Genomic DNA, 6787 nt, shown 5'->3' with positions numbered 1-6787 from the left:
GGGAAGCCCCTGCCCTCTGCGTCATCACGCAGCTGCTAGGCGACGCGCGGGGCGGGGCCGGGCCGGGCCGGCGGTTATGGCCGTTACTCGGCGCCTCTCCCCTCCCCCCGGAAGGGCGGGCGGGGCCGTTGCAGGCGCTGTGAGGAGCCGGCAGCGGGGCGGCCACCGTCCGGCCGCCCCCGTCCCTCAGTGCCTGACCCCGGGAACAACGGCCCCTTGTCTCTCGCGCCTTCCGCCCGCGCCCGCGGGGTGGAGGTGGCGAGGAGCCCTTCAGCGGAGCCCGCAGGCACAAGTGGCGGGGACAGGCCCGGCCTTGTTCTACCGTGGCGGAGGAAAGCAGCGCGTCTGCGCTGCGGTCGCCCTGCACAGTGGTGCTGTGTGTCCTCGTTAGGCCCGAGGAAAAAGGCACCTTTTCTTCAGCAATAAAGGCGGTGTGCGCTACTCATGGCCTAGTTGGTGGGATTTGTTGCAGGATTCTAAGCCTGCAGACGTACGTTTTCCTTCAGCTTTTTATATGATGAGTTTTCTCTTTCCCCTGCCAAATGAGTATGCTTCATATAAACGCTCTGAACCTGATTGTTCATTGAGGACAAGCAAAAGAGAAGGAGCTTGACTGCTGACCTAAAGAAATAAGGAAAAAGTCAGAGCACTTGATCTACAGGTAAGTAATCTGAAGTCCACCCAGGAGGCAATGGAGAGGAGGACAGAGGGACAGGGAAGAACTATAAAGCTAAAAGCTATTGGAGTTTGATCTGATACATGTGAAGAGACTCGCACTACCAGCAGACTCAAACTGATAATTACACTGATTTCAAAATGTTACCTGTCTGCACATAGAATTTGATTCTGTCAAACAAAGTATTGTTCTTAAAGGACAAGCTTATCACCACTGTCTTTACAGTGGTATGTGTGGCTTTTTGCTCTTTATGCAGAAGAGAACAGTTGCCCATATCATATAACATCATTTTATGGAAAAGGAGGTCTAGGGCAATTCAGAACTGGAATTTAACTCAGAGTTTGCATTGCTTTGCTTACTTGGTTTCCTTGAATATACAGTTTAAAGGATACCTGGTGATTTTGAAATAAATTTTAATTAAATCATATTTTCTTCTAGTATATTTAGTTCTTGATCTCATTGCCAGTTTCTGTGGTACCTCATCCCCTAACAACTTGCTTTTCATTTTAACATCTTTCTCTCTTTCCAGGCTGCTACGTGGAAAAACTCCCACAAGGACATGCTGTAGTGACACTGAAAACTTCTGGCAAATATGGAAAGGAAACAAACTGCAAAATAACAACATTCTGATCTTTCCTAAATGTAATCACATAAGATGCTGCTGGTATCCAGACCACTTAAAAAAATTAAGAGTAACATAATATGTTGATTGTGCTTCATTGCATATCTAAGGCTCTGTTCCTCAAGAGCTCTGTGGACAGAACACTGTAAATGCAATGAATTCTACTGAAATATACAGGAATTTCTTACATTACCAAAATTCAACATTTGGATAGAGTCAGGCTTGGTTGGACCTTCAACACTCATCAAATTTAGAATTCTGACTGAAAAAGCACACCATCAATTAGATGGCACACCTAATAAAGATTGTGAAAGTCTCATCTACATTAGGACTCCCAACATTACAGTTTAACTAATGGTACCAGGCATTTTTACATTTATTTACCTTTTGTTATAATTAGTTTAAACACATATATTCTGTAGCAAAAAGCATTATTCTTTTATATCCTTTTTCATTAGTCTGTCCAGGATTGTTCGTAACTTTCAACAAACACCATTCCTGCTATTCTGTACCTTTTAACAAATTCTTTCAATGGCATCTACACCAAAAAACTGTCAGCATCTCAAATTTGCATTTTCCAGTTAAGCATTCACCCTTCGTCTGCTTTTGTCTTTGCTAAATTACCATATACAGTTTTCATCTGTTTGCATATTAATACACTTGGGTAGAAGTGTAAGCCTGTGGCAGGTGGCAAATTCTTAAAAAGATTGAATTGTCATTTATCATTCTCTTTTAATATTTCATTTCACATATTCACATCATGTCAAACACAAATACTTGTAGGGTGAACTAACATAGACCTAACCACAGAATCCTAAATTAAATAGGGATGTTAAACATTGAGAAACTAACTAAACATAAACCCGAAATAATGGACAAAAACACCACTAATTATATATGCAACATGATTTTTACAACTGTTGCAACAATTTCCCTTCAGAGTTTGTTTGCTTTTTTAAGCAAGTTACAAAACTTGCCATCTTTGCAGAAGAGTTAGTCTTGCTGTTTGATACTTCTTTTTTTTTGAGGTTAAAACACAGAAGAGGAAATAAATTTTGTTTCGTTTTCATATTCTAACAGCTAAAAATGATAGAAACAGTCTTGTAATTCCTTCAAAACTTTTTATCTTTGGAGTTAGATTTGTTGTTTTCAGCTGAAATGGAAATCAAATCACATTGTGTATTCAGGAGGAGGTGTGAATTATTTGCAAAACTTTCGCAAGTAAGAATGAGCCTAAAGAAGTTACTCATTTAAGTCAAACCTATAAAGTTAGACCCTCTGCATGTATTTCACTTTTCCTTCTATTTTTGGAGCATTTCAGGATGTAAAATTCTTGATGTTTAAAGATAATCACACATATTGTAATAGTTTCCCTAACTTTCTTCATGTAAGCCTAACCTTAGAGAGAAACATGTATATTTTGGTTATAAAACATGCTTTCTCTTTAAATATGTGGCAGAAAAACACTCTTAGAGAAAAGCTTTTCATTATTTTTAGTCATTCTCTGAAACCAGTTTCCCTGAGTGATGTTTATTGAATACTCCTTTTTTGAAGGAGAAAAGAGGAACAAACACATGCAAATATGGCTTTGCATATGATTCAGCTCCTGAAAGGACACAATTCTAATTCATCCACTGTGAAAAAAAGGACTGCTCTAAGAAAAAAGGTTTGTCTTGGTTTGGAGGGGCCCTCTAGACTTTCACTTGATAACTGGACACAGTAGAGAGCTCCTAACTATAAGATACTAACATGAGGGGATAAAGCATTTCTGTGAAAGATTGCTTTGAGGGCATGTATAATTCACCATAAGCTAAATTCTGCCCTAAACATTGTTCTTAGCGGAAGATATACTTCTTTGATACTACCTTCTTTAATAGCCCCTGTGTTCTTGAACTGGTGCGAAATGCTGCATTATGGAACTTTCCCAGAGTGAAAAGGTTAGAAAAATGTACATAGGACAGACGTTAGTTCACATTGCTGAACTACAAAAAGGCACTCACACCCTCCAGCAGCTAAGGCAGTATAAGGACTTCTACAGAACAGAGAGGAATAAAATCAAGAATAAAATCCCCCTCTCCTTGTGTATCCTTAACACTGCCGTATTTCCTTTCCACAGTGTTCTCAAAAGACAAAGTAAGCTGCAACTTTCCAACTTTGTTCTGGGACCCTCTCCAAGCAGTACAAGAGGAAGACAGTGCAGAAGTCCACTTTATAGCTTACAGTAATTAGGAACGACACTCCACCTGATAGYTTCTTGTTTTGTATGGTGGGTGTGTGCCTGCAGAATAAGCAGTGGCAATAAAACTCTTATTAAAAATGATGACATAATGGTATTGCTGCTACTACCTGCGGTAGTAGACTATACACACGTGAGCCATATATAGTATATAAGGTTTTCATTGGTATCTTTAAAATGGGGTTGTTTTATTGTTGTTTTTGATAGATTCTGATAGGTTTTCTGCAAATAGAGAAAGATTAAATAATTTTTTTATTCACTCTTTAATGAAGTTAGTTGCCTCCTGTGAACAGCAGTGTCCACACCAATTTCAGCACTGTGTGCAGCTTGGTGAAATGTTCCAACTCTTTGAGTCCTCTCATCTATGTGGCTCAGCACAGGTTGGTGTGGTTCTGATATGGAGATGAGTAAATTCATTTCTTGACAAGTTAGTTGGATCAGAGTTAAGTAGCAGCATGGGGTTTCCTTTTAAGAAACATATGCCTTTCTCCTATTATAGAATAAAAGCTAGCATGTAGCAAAAGTTACGTAGATGGAAAAGCAGGCAGGCAAGTGCAAGCTCTTGTGTTAACCATAGAACTTTTTGAAATTAAATTTTGAAATACAATTTATTAATAGGGAATGGCTTAGCATCACTATAGGGAACCACAAATTTACTGTCACTCTGTAACTTTCAGTGCCTGTTTTGCTTAGTGTAGGAATAAGCAGATAAATGTACACCAGCACCATCCAGTGAGGAAAAGAGTTGGTAAGAAAAGTCTGAGTTTCTCCTTCCTAAACAAAATATGCAAATGAAACAAAAAAAAATTAATAAAACCACAACCTGAGTTGAAGGAAAACATCAAAGAGTAGTCAGTGCCAGCCCCACCTTGCAGAGTGTCAGTGCATCTGCAGACAAAGCTCTTAGTGACTGTAATAGAGATGGGATCTTCTGGAGTTCATCTGTATAGGTCTCCATTAACTTATACACCCACACGCTTCATTTTCTAATGAAATGCTACTTGTGTAGTTTTTTGGGGGGGGGGGTTCCTACAAGACTATACCATCTTGAGAGCCGGATATCCTCCCTATGTTTAACTCATGCCTGAACACAATGAGATCTGATTTCATAGGAGGTTTGGCATATACTGTTATACAGATAGGATATATTTTATAATAATGAGAAGCCAAAATTGTGCCTTCTTGGGTTTACCTATCAACGGGAAAATAGTTTATAATACCAACAAGAACATCTTACTTGAAAATTCCTTGGAACTAGGGAAGTCTACTAACTGGAAAACTTCTTGTAACAGTTTTTGGGGGGTACAGGGTATTTTGGAAAATCAAAATTACCTCAACTATTCTTACATTAGTCAAAAATGGAAAACAGCCCACTTCCCTCACATGTGTAAACTCACATTTCTGCATTCAGCTTTGGAGTTTCCAAACATTTAGAGGAATTCAGAAATTGATCAGAAGTATTCCAAAGCAAAATTAGAAGTTTCCAGACCAGGTTCATGAAAATACCTCCTCCACAGGACTTCACCTTGCACAATGTTCAGGACTGCACAATGATATGAGTGTGCCTGGGATCAGTCTGTGGAAAGTAAGCTTGCTATTTGAAATAGATGTTTTCATACATGTACAGATATTATATTTTTCTGTTTCATGATGTCTRTGAAGAGGGAACAGGGAAACTCCTCATAAGGATCTGTTAAAGAATGTTTCAGGTTAGGGTTTCTAGAAGTTAAATATGTACTGATTAATAATATCTGATTTTAAAATGCAATAAACTGTGTCTCTGTCAAGGCTCTTTTGCTTTGGATTATTACTAAAAGTTAACGTTTCTGAACTTGTTTGTCAGTGCTTAGCTATATTTGTGAAAGTCAGGAAGCTTCAAAAGTCAAGGTTTCGATAACTTAATTCAGCTGTATGGTACTTTCTCATCCTTTTTTTTTTTTTNTTTTAACCTTAGTATGTTCCTGTTATTTAATCTGCCTTCGCCAGTGTGACAGGACATGATTATCATACAGCTAGCAATTAAAAGGCAAAAAGACATGAAAACAAACTTCTGGTGAAGAGGAGGCTAACTAAATCTCTTTAAGGTCAACTGCTGAAATTTTGGAATTTCCTGATAGGAGAGCTCGACCTTAATGATATTTTTGAACCAGTTTTTGCACTTTATAGGTATGAGTAAGATACAATTACTAGGCTATTTGAATGCAATATGGAAATTCATGTCATAAAACTGAATCAAGTTTATCTTGTACATTTTCCAAACAGCCTACATTATCAACCACCAGAGAGACCTTGAAGAACAGGAACATTTAATCCACACACAAGTATATGGACAAGAACCTTTTAGGAACTGTTTCTAAAACTCTTTAAATTACTCACAATAAATTAAAAATAAAATATTTCATTTCATTTGTTTGTTGCTAATTAATTTTTTCACTTCTTTCATCTTCATATTAGACAGTGAAGCAAGTTCATTTCTCATTTCCAGAGAATGACATCCAGCAGTTATTACATTGAAGAACATTGTTTCCTCATTCCGCTTTTGGTAGTGTAATGGAGAAAACCCACACTTTCAAGCTCTCAGGGAGAGCATTTCAGGATCTAGAAATAGCTTCCACGAACTCGTCTTCTTGGAGGAAGAAGATTTTTATATGAACAGTTCTAGGAAGAACTCCCTGACACTGGGACAAACACGCAAAACAAAGCATGGAAGTGCTCCCTTAGGCAAAAAGGTATGAAACATTAGCTGTCAAGCTTGCTAACCTGCCTTCTGTGGGATTATAAAACATATTGCAGGTGAGATGCAGGCAGAAACAGTAATTAACTCGGTTTGATCATCACAGGGAGTATTTTCAAAATATGCCCACTTCCAAAATAAATTTCTTGTGAAGGATGAAACCAATTACAAGCATTTACCTAATTGCTCAAGAGGGTACACCCAGCTGTCATAAACAAAAATGAAGGAAAGCTATTTTTCATCGTTTCCAATAAGTGCCCAATGCAGCATGGAGCAGTTTGGTTTCTGGCACTTCTCATGCTGGAGCAGCCGCCACGAAAGCCCTGCAGTCGTGGCACCTCGTGGAAGCAGCTAGACCTGCGGGCAAAGCACATCCTCTTAGACAGTGGGGTTGAGCCATACAAGTCAATCCCTGCCCATTTTGAGTATATTCTCTTCTGCCGTCCTCTGCTGCCATATGATCAAACCTCTGCCAGCCACCACTGGAAAGCCTGGAGCTGCCAGCTACCCAGACAGAGA

General features: G+C 39.0%; 1 long non-coding RNA gene across 11 annotated transcripts; it reads left to right on the top strand.

Moving 5' to 3' along the window:
• Nucleotides 1–64: 64 nt before the first annotated feature.
• Nucleotides 65–6036, top strand: LOC112974522. 11 transcript variants are annotated; one of them, XR_003256314.1, is made up of 6 exons: nucleotides 65–661; nucleotides 1206–1655; nucleotides 2853–2964; nucleotides 3415–5119; nucleotides 5489–5700; nucleotides 5989–6036. It is a non-coding gene; the product is annotated as an uncharacterized LOC112974522 (long non-coding RNA). The 11 variants fall into 11 exon arrangements; XR_003256313.1 differs by lacking the exon at nucleotides 5989–6036 and adding an exon at nucleotides 5797–5906; XR_003256321.1 differs by lacking the exon at nucleotides 5989–6036 and adding an exon at nucleotides 5797–5906 and having other exon boundaries at nucleotides 70–661; nucleotides 3415–3914.
• The last annotated feature ends 751 nt before the right edge of the window (nucleotides 6037–6787 follow it).

The sequence above is a fragment of the Apteryx rowi genome, unplaced genomic scaffold (genome assembly GCF_003343035.1).
Source record: "Apteryx rowi isolate R43461 unplaced genomic scaffold, aptRow1 scaffold_61, whole genome shotgun sequence".
Lineage (NCBI taxonomy): Eukaryota > Metazoa > Chordata > Aves > Apterygiformes > Apterygidae > Apteryx > Apteryx rowi.
Note: the sequence above shows the minus strand (reverse complement) of the source record. Positions and strands in the feature narration are given on the sequence as shown.